The sequence below is a fragment of the Brachycentrus maculatus genome, unplaced genomic scaffold, assembly GCF_059751285.1.
Source record: "Brachycentrus maculatus isolate JH-2025_06_01 unplaced genomic scaffold, ASM5975128v1 h1tg001604l, whole genome shotgun sequence".
NCBI classification, from domain to species: Eukaryota; Metazoa; Arthropoda; class Insecta; order Trichoptera; family Brachycentridae; genus Brachycentrus; species Brachycentrus maculatus.
This window is the reverse complement of record NW_028282227.1, coordinates 15,444-30,886: the sequence shown is the minus strand read 5'-3', so window position 1 is coordinate 30,886 and position 15,443 is coordinate 15,444.

Sequence of the window (15,443 nt, the reverse complement as noted above, 5' to 3'; positions counted from 1 at the left end):
TGAAATTCAGGAGATGAGCCTTCGAAATTTATCTTATAAATGAAGGTAGGAGCCTTTGTACTACCGAAGCGTTGCTTTAACTCAAGGCAAGTGTACTATTTTAGATATTTGAAGGGGGTCTGATGAGTGTGCATTTCTACTTTAATTGATTAATTAATTTATGAGACTTATCTAATAGCAGGCGCCATAAAGCACAAAACCATTGGCTTTTAAATAAAGCTATGATTATCTGAATATAAGAGTATCTAATTATTAAATATGACAAAATAAATCACATACTTGAAGCCAAAGTCATTATTCTTAGAATAAATAATTGTAAGACTTTCAAAAAAATGTTTGCTCCGTATCTGAAATATAATCTATCTTCATACAAATGCATTTACATTTATTAAACATTGACATAAATAACATCATAATTTTGTGAATTTCCCTTTCTCTGGGTTATGCAAGTCTTTAACCATCTCAGGCTTCAAAATCTAAAGAGGTGTCATACTTCTCGTTGAGTTCGCCCTGCTTCCATTTAGTTTATGGTTCAAGCTTGTCGATTTTACACTTTAAAGTGTTTGATTAAGTTCTTCCAATAACTGCTGCTTCTTTGACGCTTTCTATTTTAAAACTATCAATTTTTGTTATAGGCTCTTCATTTACTTTTCAGATTATTTTTCTTTGGCTCGCTATTGCTCGATTTGGGCTTTGTAGCTTTAGATATATTTTTTATTTTTGCTTTTAAAGAACTTATTGCAGTTTTAATGAATCCGGCGTTTATCTTATTAAATTTATTTAACTCGGCTCTGTAATTAATATAATATAATGGGTTACTTGGTTCTGACTTATGGTCCTTGATTGCCGCATTTGATTGTATGATTTCAAATGTTCGAGATAGTCTTTCGTCTCCAACTTTTCTAACTTTTTCTTCAGCTGCATTCGTTCCTTGGCCTCTCTCAGACGTATTTAGCACAGATTCCTCTCTTACTGCTGATGTCTTTTATTTCTTTCGAGCTGAGTTTCACGTATTTATTTTATTTTATTTTTCTAGGGATAACTTAGATGGCTACTTGAGCAATTTGCGACGAATATCGATTTCTAACTTACTGAAAGTACTGCAGTTAGCATTTCTTTTTGTTGATTGTCTTCTATAGGTTCTTATTGATCTTATCCATTGTGCTCACTTCATGGAAATATTAATTCTTAAGTTGTTGGCTCATAACTCTTTATTTTTTGGCGGAACTATAGCTTCGGGCGATGCCTATGAACTCAGGATTCACTCTATTTATTATTGCCTTTTGGGAGTATTCACGGTATCTGTTTTGTTTGCTCTCTATAGATGACATTTCCGAATAAATATATCAGAATATCGGATATATATTCTAGAGCAAATCTGTCAAATAAATTAATTATAATATGTGTTTTATACTTTTGCTACATATTCGCTTCAAGAACATTATTCATTATTATATTACTCTTCAATCATTTTAAAAGTGACTATAATATGGTATTTGTAGCAGATGCCTGATTATAAATCTGAATGTGATGTGATATTAATTTCGTGATAATAAGGCCGATGAAATCATACGTATCAATAATTTGTTCAAAGATATGTCCCTGCTTATTCAACCAAAAAGCCAACAACAAAAGAATAGGGGACATCTAAGCTGAAACATTCTTCAACTCCTTCTCGTAAAATCTTACAAATGAATCAATGGACCACAGAACAAATTAATTAAAATCCTTAGATATAAATTGCAATGGCCACACGAGCCATTAGAATAAACCAATAATGGAAAAATTACAATAAGATGAAACATGTTTGGAATAAGGTGTTACTAAGGTTGATTACTCAGATTGCATCTCGGATGATCATCTATATTTCAGTATCTTATCGTAGAAACTTGAGATGCTATCGTAATCTTTATAACTAAATGTCGAACCTGAACAGAAAGTCCCTGATACCCCATACGGCCTCAAAGTCTACATAAAACCATGTTAAAATGAGAAAGTAAACATATTCGTGTATACACTTGTGCTGCCAACAAGCTATGAGTTCTACGAGCAAATGCAGAATAACTTTAGCCTGCAGAAATCATTCGATAGCAACATTGATATCTATTAATGCAAGTAGGTTGTCGATGAGGCCACCAAAATCATCTACCTGGCGTATAAGAAGCTTCTGATCATCAGCCCACGTGACTTTGTCTACGTGAGGTACACTTTCAGTAAAGGCAATTAGAAATGGAGTGTTGCAACGAGTCTACTCGAGTAATAGCCGATCTTTGGAAAAACACGAGGGTAAATTCTGACGGCCACAAAAGCAGTGTAGAAAGATGACCAACTTTATCTCACAGTTTATTCTGAAGTCAACATGAAAATGGGGATCAAGGCTGCAAGTACGAAGCAGCGAGGAATCACAGAAATCAAAAAGTATATCGATAAGTGTTATGCCTATATTCAGGAGCAAAACAACAATATTATATGAGATATGCAGGGCGATAGAAATGGCTGTCAGACAGTAACATGATTCCTATATCACTGTCATAAATTATTCCACAGTATAATGTTAGTAATAATTAAGGCAGTACAATTAACGTCAGTATAATGCAGGGCTGATAAACAAACAAGTCGCATAAATGTGAAAGAGAGCATAAAACAATGTGAAGTGCAAATAAATCAAATTACATCACGAATTAATCACTGTATCGAAAGTATTTCTCTCTTTTTCGGCATTTTTTTCACCATCGTCCTCTACCGACTGACAATTTATTTCACCAGGCTTTCAGTTGTGTCTTCTGAGCTCAGGAACTCCCCCCAAAACGATGGCATTGCTGCAAATATCTACACAGTCAGTTCTTTCTTATTTATTCTGCCAGCTGGCTTATCATTTGTTACTTACTTCTTGAAGAGTTTCTATACGATTTATATGTCAGATATTGTTATTCCTGCAGCATGGAGGAATATCGACTACTATTATTCTTATGATTATAGTTAGATAGTCTATGCGTGCTGTTTGTGAGTAGTTGTTGTTGCTGTCAAATGGGCAATACCACCGTATTTAAGATCGTTGAGGATTGGATTCTGTATATATTTGGCCAAATGGCATCGGATTTGGTGTTTGCGGCCTGTTAGGAGTTTCAGGCCGAATAAATGCCTGTATTTTTAGGGGATGTTTTCATCCTTTGTCTTCTAATTTGGTAATTACTATTTCGCAAGCGTTGTAAACATTGTCACACAATCCTTGGACTCTTCCTTAGTTTCGCGACAGAGTCTTGCTTTGCCGTGAGCCCATTAAATATTGCATCTTATAAATCCTTCCAAATCAACAATGGGCCCTTCGGTTAAGGCAACATAATACTTTTCCATGCAAGTCCTCTTCTCCATGGCCTTCTGTATCAACTGCGCAGATTACTTATTCTTGGCAAAAATCACCAACCCCGAAGTGCACTTATCCAATCTGTGTGTGATGTGCACCAACTATTTTTTATACCTGATGGCCATCAGAGTGAATAAGTTAGTTCTACCGCTGGTCCCGCCTTGAACTGTGAAACCTGGCTTCTTATTCAGTATTGTGAGATGCTCGTTATCATAAATGATCATCGGATCTAATATTTGTTTCGCCTATTCGTATGGTACTGAGCTCATGACATTTTTTTATTGGCTGTAGATATTGGATATATTCTTATTCACAAGTAAGATGTCTCCTTTGGAGAGCCGATACTTTTGGTCATTGATGATTTACTTAGTCTAATTCTGTATGACTATATTCTTCTCTCTTAAGCATTTTTGTCCCGAAATCCATCCGATCGGCGATTTCTTCAGAAAACGATCCAATCTCTCACCAATTTAATAATCCTCAATTGGAAATTGCTCCATTTTATCAAACATTATTTTCTTAGAGAAATTGAATCTATTTGTTTGGTACTGATGTGATTCACAAACTTTTGCAATTCTGCATGCAAAGTTTAACATTATTATTAATTATGATTTGATTATTTGCACTATATTATTATTGATTAAATAAATAAATGTATAATTAATTTTATGATAAATTGCTAATGTGCTCGAATTGTACAGCAATTGCGAAGGATATTTATTATTTATTTAATTTGTTTGGGTAATTGTGGGGGTTTGTAATGAACTGAATGTACAATTGATGCCTACTCGATTTAGATTCATGCAAACTTAGGATTCATGGAATAAAGGAAGTTGGATAAATTATTAGAGTGTCTGCAGTGTTTAGAATGGATTTGAAAGTTGTGGAAGTTAATTAGGAATATATAATTATCATCCATGGGTATTCGATATTTAATTCTGATTGGCTCCAAATAGGAATGACTGATAAAATCCGAAGTTAAAACCCTGAATTGATTGAGCAGTTATAAAATTGAAAATGGCAGGAGGAAAAGGAAAGAGTGGTAAAGCCAAGGCTACATCATCAAAAGCAACTTCGAAATCGACCAGAGCTGGCCTTCAGTTCCCCGTTGGAAGAGTCGGTCGACTCTTGAGACATGCTCACTATACTGAAAGAGTTGGTGCAGGAGCCCCTGTTTATCTTGCCGCAGTTCTCGAATATTTGGCTGCTGAGGTCCTTGAACTGGCTGGCAATGCTGCTAAAGACAACAAAAAATCCAGAATTATCCCCAGGCATATCTTGCTCGGAATCAGAAACGATGAGGAACTCAACAAGCTCTTGGGCCAGACCACTATCTCCGAAGGAGGTGTCTTACCAAGCATCTCCGGTGTTCACAGAGGAAAAGAGAGCAGTGGCAATGACTCCCAAGTTGCCTGATTTAATTGGCCTTATTGTTTATAAAATTAAACCATCCTATCTTTAACATCATATTCAAACTACTTTATTCAGCCCCAACTTTTATTACTCCAAAAAACTGTCAATGTTGATATTCATACCCTCTGAAACTCTGCATTTTGCCATCTTTTGATTGGATATTGCAGATTTATGTATCAAATTAAACCAAATATACAGAAAATACAACTAATTTATAGCATTTGCTCCTTTTTTTGGCTCAATTACAATGTAAACTTCATTTATTTATTTTGTTAAAGAGCATTAAAATCTATTGTCTGCTTCAGGAAATGCATATATCTTAAAATATGCTCTTTGATTATTCATATTTTATGCTGTTGTTTCAATTTCAATTTTAATGCCAAATATGTCAAACTATCCCAATGCAACAACACTAAATTGAAAAGAACCATCAAAAAAGATTAATATCGATTGAATCCAATCTGTAATTTATATTTATGCACGAAACCAAATTAAAAACATCCTATAACTGTTTATTGCCGACTAATATTCTATTTATGAAAATATTCATCAAAATAAATTTGCCAGTTTATATACAAATGCAAGTGAAATATCAGTTTTTATGAGACTTGCTAATTTAATACAGTATGCAAGTCAAAGCTGATGACACATTTAAGGAATCGATTAGGGACGCCTAGGACTCGATTTAGTTGACACTTGGAATTGTGACAAAACAATTAGCATGTCTCGATAGATGCTTGGATACTCCATAACCCTCCGAACCCAAAATTAGCAATATATTCTTGTTAAGGATGTCGACTGATGTAGCCAGGTTGGCGATAGGGACGGGCATGCGAGACTGAGAGACCTCAGTTGAAAGGACTAAACCTGCTGATTGCTTCCACTTTTGTAGGAATTACTACTATTTCTGCACGACATGAATATCAACGAGCTCGGATGCCCCTGCAGATGTCTTGCAGACAGTCGAATTCAAAGGGCATGCATTCTTTTTGGGAACAAAGACATTCCTCACTCCAAAAAATAGACAAGATCGCAATATTGCTCCGAAATTCTGAGGATCTGTAATTTTATCACAGAAAACGTAAATTTGTTTCGCATTATTACGGGCTTTAAAATGTTATTAGGGCTCTAAGGCATCAGTGGCTTGCAAAACCGAGCATTTCAATACGACATTTTGATGGGGCTGATTTTGAGTGATTCGTGTTAGAAAATCCTTATTCCGAAACTGAATCGGAATCTTCAATTTTTAAGAGGAGACAATGATTGATTTAAGCTTGTGAGTAGGGTTCAAGGTTTAGGAGTCCGAAACATAGAGGGCATCAAATATCCTTTTTTTGGCCATCAGAGAAACCTGAACAGCATTGAGCCCATAGAGAAACTAACTCTTGAAGTCACTAAACAGACAGCGAGCCACATTTGTCGGACGCATAATTATAATAATTCAACACTAACACTAATATTATGACACATACTATATATGCCGAATATTTTTAACATCTGACATTTTATATTTTGACGGAACCCGAGCGAATGTCCAAGAACTTCTCCATAAATTAAAAAAAGGTATCCGCTCGCCTCAATATAGAAATTCCTAGTCGATTTCCTACATGAAGGATCGTTTAATTAGTTCTCACAGTAAAGAATTCAGGAGCTGATGCAGATCCTACAATTTGATCCCAAGTCGATTACTCTGGAGAACACCATGAAGGACCAGATTGCGGCTTGGATTATATAAAACTACTCGATAATTAAGTATCTTTTTGAGTTAGTATAGGACCAACATCGAAGCATTTTTTATATCCCGAGAGTTTTAAAACATTTCGGATGAGGCCAGAAAATTCCTAGTCGCATTGGCAAAGAACTATGAGAAAAAGATGAGCTATCAGAATGAAGGATATATGGTGGTGTCATCGACGCCTCCTATCAATTAAATAAATCCCTCAAAGAATGTTTACCCAAGCACTAACAGCTTTAACCCCTATAGCCAATACTTGTACCCGACCCAACCCTACATGATGAACCCAAACTCCATGATGAACCCCAACTCCATGATGAACCCCAACTCCATGATGAACCCCAACTCCATGATGAACCCCAACTCCATGATGAACCCCAACTCCATGATGAACCACAATTCCATGATGTATATGCCTCCGCCCTACAACAACTACATGAACAATGAGCAGTTTGAGAAAATGTATCGTCAGCAATTGCAGTATTATATGCAAATGCATCAAATGCCTGTTGGATACCCGCAGTATACGCCCAACTCGCTTGGCGTTGGATATGGAATGAATCCTGATGAGTACGTTGCGAAGTTTTCCACTTCTGGGGAACATCATTCTTCCCTGGTTGAGCATCCGGTGACCAATAATGCGATTCATCCAAGCGGCAGCAATCAAGTTATATCTTCTCACGCGATCCCGAATATCTCGAACATTCCTAATCCCATCAATAATCTCAATATACCCTGTTTGCCTCTGAATAAGCCGGGATCCAATTTAGGAGGTAGTTTAGGAGGTAGTTTAGGGAGTGGCTTAGGGAGTAATTTAGGGAGTAATTTAGGGAGTGGCGTAGGAAGTGGCTTAGGGAGTAGGTTAGGAGGATACCGAATATAAGTCTCCAACAAGAACAATACTAATACGATAGATTCACGCTAATATCCAAGTTCCACATTATCCATCGAATAATATGAGTAGGCCTATAAGAGATATTTTGAAATGTACGGCAAAACCCTGAACCCTTCAACAACGCCTTTTATCATCATCCCTCCCTCCAAACAGAAAAACCCAAAAAATAATAAACATTAAATCTCATCACGAAACTCCCCATCAAAACAGAAACTATTGCAGCAGCAGTAAAGAAAATCAATATAATCCAACTTCAACTTGAAACTTGCATTAGCTAATCATAACAATAACTGTGATAATGACGTCTATGAAATCCCACACATTGACTCAATACACAAGAACTCGTCCAAGGCCTCATAAAGAGATAGAAACAGAGTTAATGATTTAGGGATCAACAACCAAAAACACTTTAATATCATCTATAAAGATAAGGCAAGGTTCAGTGAAAGTAAAAACTAACTTAGAAACTGTTTGTGTAAGGGAATTGTCGATAATGGCAGTGTCTTCCTATGTGACGAATGTGGGGAAAGCTATCATTATGATTGTGTCAAAAGGAAACACCAATAGAAAGACACAGAGAAAAAATTGTCAAAGGTTAAGATAAAAAACGGTGAGAATTAAATTGTGATCGAAGCTGAAGTGGTGAATGTCGATCAGCCGGCCGAAAACGAGAATTAGAATAAAAATATATGTCCCTTCTGCTTCATGAAAATAATTGACCCCTTAAATGAAATAGTGAGCACAATCAAGAATCGGTACCTTGAAAACATATCTGAGGATAAAGTGATCGAAATGTGCAACTTTCAGGGCCTGGATAGCTTTATTTCTGGGAAGAACTACCCATATGAGATCGAGCTGAGGTGCATGAAGTTGGAAGATGCTGCGAACGGAATGCCAGAGTACACATGGCCGGATGAGTTCATAATAACTGTGAATGGCGAAAAGAGCTTTGAATTTGCGGCCTTGCAGTTTCATTCCAGTGTGAAGAAAAGGAAAGATTCCTCGATTTTTATCACCTACAAAGTGTATCATGACAACAAGAACTTCGCACAAAGAATGAACACCAAAATAGGATTCGAAACCAAGTACATCGCCCCTCAGGACCAGCAGCAGAAGAAGATTAGAAACAATTTCGTATTCCTCCTCGGCATCTATTTGACCAGAAAGAAGACGGTTGACGAACTCTACGCTGAAATAAAAAAATAGCCATACAATAAGGTCAATTTCGCCAAAAGCTACTTCGATGTAGAAGAGCAATAGGAGCTCGCAATTTAGCAGATAAAAGTTTCGCTTCTGGACCCATTTAGCTGGAATCTAATTGAGACTCCGACAAGAGGGATCAAATGCACGCATGGCCAATGTTTTGACTTGAAGACATACTTAAGTTTTATGAACGTGCAGAAGAATAGGATCTGGAAATGCCCAATCTGCAGCAAATAATGCAGGAAGTTCTTAATCGACGAGCAGCAAGAGTCAGCGATCAGGGAATATAACGAACACAAAAAAAATGATACAACTTCCAAAACCTTAACTCCATAAGTGATATTCCATCGAGACGGGCGGATAATATTTAGTGCGAACAATGATAGCGATGACGAAAGATAATAGAAAAACAAATCCCAACCCAACAAAGAGGAATCAAATCATTCGAAACACAGTGCAATGATCAATTAATGATTTGTTTAGAATAACAATGATCTTATTGGCATCATTTATTGCATTTCAAAACAGAGTCATCATTATCTGCAGAATAATAATAGATTATTAATTAAGTGCAGATACTATCATAATTATTATTGATGTCAACAAGAACAGCAGATCAGAACAAAGTTAGTAAATTCGGCCGGACATTCATTTCCTATGGATGCTATCACTACGATTTAGTGTACGGTATTTTGATATCCTTAGTAACAAAATCATCCATATCATTTGCATTCCGATTATTACTGCCACTTTGTTAGCGGCATTGAGTTATGTGCCATACAGATATGAAGTTTATGGGTCTGATTTGGGATGTGAACATCTGTTTGCAGCATTTGCTCTGGGATTCTATCTCATCAATGTTGGGGTTGCTGCATTTGTAAGATCGAGTCATAAATAATGTAGGCTTTAATGGGCACGATGATGCTGGTCCTATCTATGGCATGGAGACATGCATTTTCAGGTTATTAAGGCCTATAAATGAGAAATATACTCATCATCCTGCATATAGTTGGGTGGGTGTTTCAGTTCATTGGCCATGGAGTCTTCGAAAGTAACAAATCAACAATAACTTAGAGAGGAGGCCAGCATTGTTTGATAACCTGTCACAAATATTCTCAGCTCCCCTTTTTGTGACAATCGAATTGTTCGACCTTCTCGGACTCCGCACATCTGAAATGGAACAATGGAAAGCCCAAATTGCCAAGAATGTAGCAGAGTACAGAGCAAATAAAAAACTAAACATTCAATGATCTCTGATTGCATTCGGTATTCCTTTAGATTAGCATATATTAATAATTATTGTATTTAAACTGTATCGAAATGATCTCAATTAGTTCGGAGGAAGCCCTGTATCGAGTTAATAGCGAGGCTGTCGGCTCACAGGCTGTGCAATTAAAAATAATATCACTTTATTAGCTCATTGAGCTCAAAACTCTGAAGAATATGGAGCTCAAGAAGAAGAATGATGAGATGCTCGTTCGAAGGACAGTACTGACAGAAATTATATAAAAAATTAAAGAAGCTAAATCAAGGAACAGCCCATTCAAGCAAGCAAATCGCCACTCTCAATAAAATTAATAGGAGTCATGTCCGAGTTTTTCGAAAATGTAGAAATTCTAAAGCTCTCCCGACTTTCCATCATTGCAGTCGAACTCAAACTTTCATACATTCTAAACTAACTAAAATCCATCAGGAATTCGAGGAAAGCTTCCAAGAGAAAACCTCCTTTTTCAGCCAAGATAAATTAACAACTCCCACTACAGCCTTCATCCCTCTTTGAAAAATATTAATAGCGACCATACATCAATGCAAAGCATGAACAAAGAGGGAAGCTTGTGCAATCTTAATCTAAATAACGAAATCGATTCATTTTCAAATATTAAACGAATAAAATCACAAAGGCATTTCCTGAACTTAAATGACTATGTCAGATCCCCGAGAGAGGCATGAATAATATGATACTTTGGCCGTGTGAACTTATTTGTTGGCATTATTGTTTAATCATTCTTCATTATTATTGCAGCATTAATTAAATTGTTTAGAATTCTATAATATGAACTAAACCTCAAATCACAAGAACACAATAATTTTAGTTTGATTTAATTCTTCAAAATCTTCACAATACTCACAACGATTGCACTTAAGAATTCTTATTTCTGATATGAAATGAGCTTAACTTCAAAATTGCCTGTTTTCCATCCTACTTTTAAATATAGTTGGGAAGCTTGAGTTTCGACTCTAGTTTCACTTTTAAACTGAGCTCTCAATTTAAAAGTAAGAAGAGATGATATTTGATTGGTCATCACCTGCTTAATGTCTTAGTGAGGCTTCCATTTGAACCATATGAGCAACTTACAAATCCAAAAAAGATCCCGCGTGTCCCCAATAAAGCAAACTTCGAGAATACGGAGAAGACATTTCGGGGATATTAAAATTAGTGAATACGCTTCATCGCATTCCTCCTTAGTCATTAAGATTTAACTGCACTCATGTTTAATTAATATTTCCAAACCTCTCAATTATTTTTGTATCTCTGAATTAAATCTTAACAAATAGCAGATGATCATTTAAAATTCTCAATATTCTTTTGATGGATTACCAGTTAAAACACTCAATTAGAATGACCCTCAGATTATACTAATGTTTCGGAAATGAAGAACCTCGAATGATACTTTATTTCCGATTTCGATTTCAATTTGAGCTCAAAATATTTTTAGAAACTTTGATGAATTATTCTGAACAGAAGTAAAATGTACAATAACATGAAGAAAGATGCACAATCAAATATTATCTGAGTTATCCTCATTTAAATGGCCCTATTCACTTGCATCGCTGATTTTGGGCTCCAGCCAAGAAAATAATGTTTGAAGCTGTTCTCGTTCTGATTGGGGTAATAATTCTAAAATATCGGGATTTATCTCGTAGAATTAGTTTGTGGTTGGGTTGTAGAAACCTAGGCGGGGTTGGCTTTGCTCTTCAGAAGTTGTCAGCATTTTATGAATTTGATTATAGTAAAAACAAATGGTAAAGCATATAAACAAAGTTTCCACATTCAGTTTTTCATCTGAAATCCATATTAATTGAGCAGTATGACCAAGCCCGACAGATCTGCAACACAACTAAAAAATAACTGATTGTTTAATCCCTAACAGTTTACAGTTGCAGATTGCATCAATTCATATTTAGCCTCCAGTTAATTATGCCTACAAATCCAATTTTATCGGAGCGTGCAGAGAATTTGTTAGGAAAGGACATAATGATAAGCACTTTTTATTGTCAGAGTGAGTATATTGGTTGGTAAGCAATATGAGTTAATATTATGGGGCTATTCAAGCAAGAAAAATGACAAAAATGCATATATTAGTAATAAGCTTGATGAGGTGTGGCCATTGATCTGAGTAGTTTTAGTACGAAATTTTATGAGGTTTAGAACGAGAAGGATATAATTTATCTATATTTATAGATGCGCTTATATAAACATTATAAGTTATTCCTATACGCATTAATATATGCATTTGTATGTGATTTGTATGTGATTTGTATACGATTTGTATATGTATTTGTATATATATTTTTGTATTGATAGAGATATTAATTATTGCTATATAAATGAGATGCATAAAATGATTGACATATATACTGATATTATATTGTTTAGCTTGTCGACATTCAACTATTTCTTAAACTATATTCTAGTTCTTTATATTTCAGATTAATCTGCCAATATCATAATATCATCAGCTCACCATTTCTTGTACCAAACTGTATTAGCTTTTAGTTGCCCTAAATTGCCAGCATGACTATAACCAAGATATTGACTATATTTTTATAACTTCTTTATTGGTGGGAGTGTCTTTTTAAAGTCTGCGAGATTATTGATTTATTAGGTGTAGGGCTTAAGCCAAGAGTAAACCTACTCGGCAGTGAGCCTATCATTCATTTTGGGATCACACATGGCTGCAATTGCAAGCTTTAATGAGTTAGTGTATTGGTTCGGCTGATTTGCTTTGCTAGTTTTATTGGTTTGCTGGTCAAAAGTCCACCAATCATTCAAATGCACGTTCAGCCTCGATTCGTCGAAGTCTCGGGTGTACGAGTTGTACAATGGAGACATATCTCGCAAAAGTCCTGCTTCTAAGAGAGTGATGCCGATACTGAACGATTCTGCAATATATTTATCATTGTAGTTCTTTGTGCCGCCGCTTTTGATGATTGCCATTTCCTCAGGGGCTAGGTAAGTCTTATGATGATCATCGAGAGTTTTGATGTAGTTTGTTGGCTAGTTCGGCCATGAGAGTATATTGGCGATTTTGATTTGCCCTTCCTCGTTAATGAAAATGTTCTCAGGCCTCACATCTCCGATTTTCGAGCTGATCTTTTTAAATTCATGAGCCGCATAAACCAGACGATAGAACAAATACCAAAGTTCGATCTCGCTAAAAAATTTACGAATATTGTGCCTGTTTTCAATCTCATCTTTCAGAATGTACGAATATTTGCCAAAATCGATCTAAAAATAATTTATACGCATACATTGAGTTCATTGGATGTTCCACAGATCGCCCGACGCTCGTAGTGATAGGATCTGGGCAATAAGAGCACCTCATCATCAAGATTCGATATTTTGCTGAGCTTGCTCTCCCACTATTCAAAATGTGCTTCTTTCTGAATGGGCAAGAATATTCGAATGACATTGCTCTTCTCAATGAGCTCTGCTTTTTAGAATTTCGGGTGATTTATCATGATTTTTTCACACTCCAAGCTATTTCGTTGCTCGAGCTTCTCAACTTTCTATGGCTCTTCTACAAACTGCATTGTCAAGCTCGCTCCTCCCTGTAATTTTTTTTCAAAGAAGATAATCTTCGCATCTTGTCGGTTTACAAAATGCTGCCCTGTTTGGATATAATCAAACAGTATCTTCTCGCTACCGAATATGAAACGAAAGGGATCACCAGGAGGAAGAATATAGCCAAATTGCTTGAGCACTCTTTATTGCTCATCATTGATCAGCAGGGTCAGTTTGTATGTGTCCTCGATTTTGGTGGCGTGGTAGGGTTCGGAAATGATTTTGCTGAGACCTTTTTTGTGAAGGACAGTTTTGGTGCTGTAATCTTTGTGCATTTGTGTTTGGGATTTTTATTGCTGGGGTAAACTATTATACAGACAAAAATAGATATTATTAATGGTCCCGTTTACATTAATGCATTTATAACACCTAAAATTTAAAACTCAACAATGTCGTAGGCGATTTCAGCCCCGAATTTTTAGTAATATATGATCAGACAGCGATAATATGCAATATATACACCGATATTCCAACATCGCAAAATACCTCAAACAGATGCAAATTGAAAAAGTGTTCAATAATGAATAGAAATCAAATACAATTATTATTGAATTATGACATAATTAAAAGCAAGCACTACAAACCAGGATTATCGGATTTAAAGTCCGATGTCTTCACAGCCGAACAATCATCTCATAAATAATTGATAATTTGATTGTTCATTAGATCATTTCATTGTCCTGAACCCTGATCATCTTAACTCCCGAACATGGCTTATTATCTGGCCATGCTCCTGTATCAATGTGGATGTTATCATAGTCCCCGCCGTAGATCCAATGTGCGATGCTGAGATCAATTGTGTTTTTGCTTCCCATTGGTATCTTGAAGTTATCGCTGTAGTATGCTCCACTGAACATGTAGACATGATTTGAGCAAACTGGAGCCCAGCATCCATTTATGTTATTTGACACAATGCTGAATAAGAGGTTAGTTGTGTTTCTGTGGTATTCTTCGATGTAGTTTCTCTATGATTCATTGCAATTTGCGAAGGAACTTAGCGACTAGCAGCTTATGCCTAAGATGTTAGGTATAGACCAGGAGTCATAGAGGGATTGGACTGGGAAGATTGGAGCAGTTATCTACTGATAGATATTTTCAGCAAACATGCATTTAAACTTTTGGGTAGGGAACTTCTTGACGCATTCTGGAGTTGGTGGATCACTTTATAGATTGGAAAGCTTGAATAAGTTTTAAAATTCGAGCTGATAGACGTGAGTTTTGGTTTTGTAGTTTGCAGAATCAAGGAAGATGCCGGAATCTGGAACTCCATATACATTGGCAGATTTCACATGCTTTTTTACATAATCAGTCCAAAGAAAAGCTGCTAATCCTCCTGCTGATCCACCCGAAACAACCACAGTTGTGGATCTTGAGAAAAGCCCGAACTTTTTTTAGAGGGATTAGAAGTTTGCAATTGTCAAGTTTGAGCCTCGGAAGTAAAGTTTGGCGTCTTTGTAGGGAATTGGTGAACTTCTTGAACCCTGGTGGCCCGCTCCATCACAATACTTGAGAAAGACCTTGGTAAAGTTTTTGAAACTATTGAGTTCGCTATTGGATAGAGCCCCGAATCCGATATTGATTTCGGCTGGGTAGTCTTTGGAGCTCCCTAAGCCACCCTTGCTCCTTTGGTAACAAGACTCAATTGTATTGGCCGTGGTTGTTCCTCCGCACCATCCTCCACCTTCGAAGTAAAGCATGAACTCAGTGGGGTTGGTTCCTTCGGAAACATAATATGCTCCAGGAGAGCCATCCAAGCAGATAGCTGTAGGGTCATCAACCAAAACCTTTGTATATTTGGCATTCTGAGCGAGACATGAAACTATGAATAATCCTACTAAGAGGATATGTTTTGAGTTCATAAATAAATGATTATAATTATCTTAGATTACACATCTCAGGTAACCCCCTACTTCATTTTATAATAAACATAAAGTGTTGGCAACAGATTTGAATATATAAATAATATTAAAATCAGAGCCCACCTAGC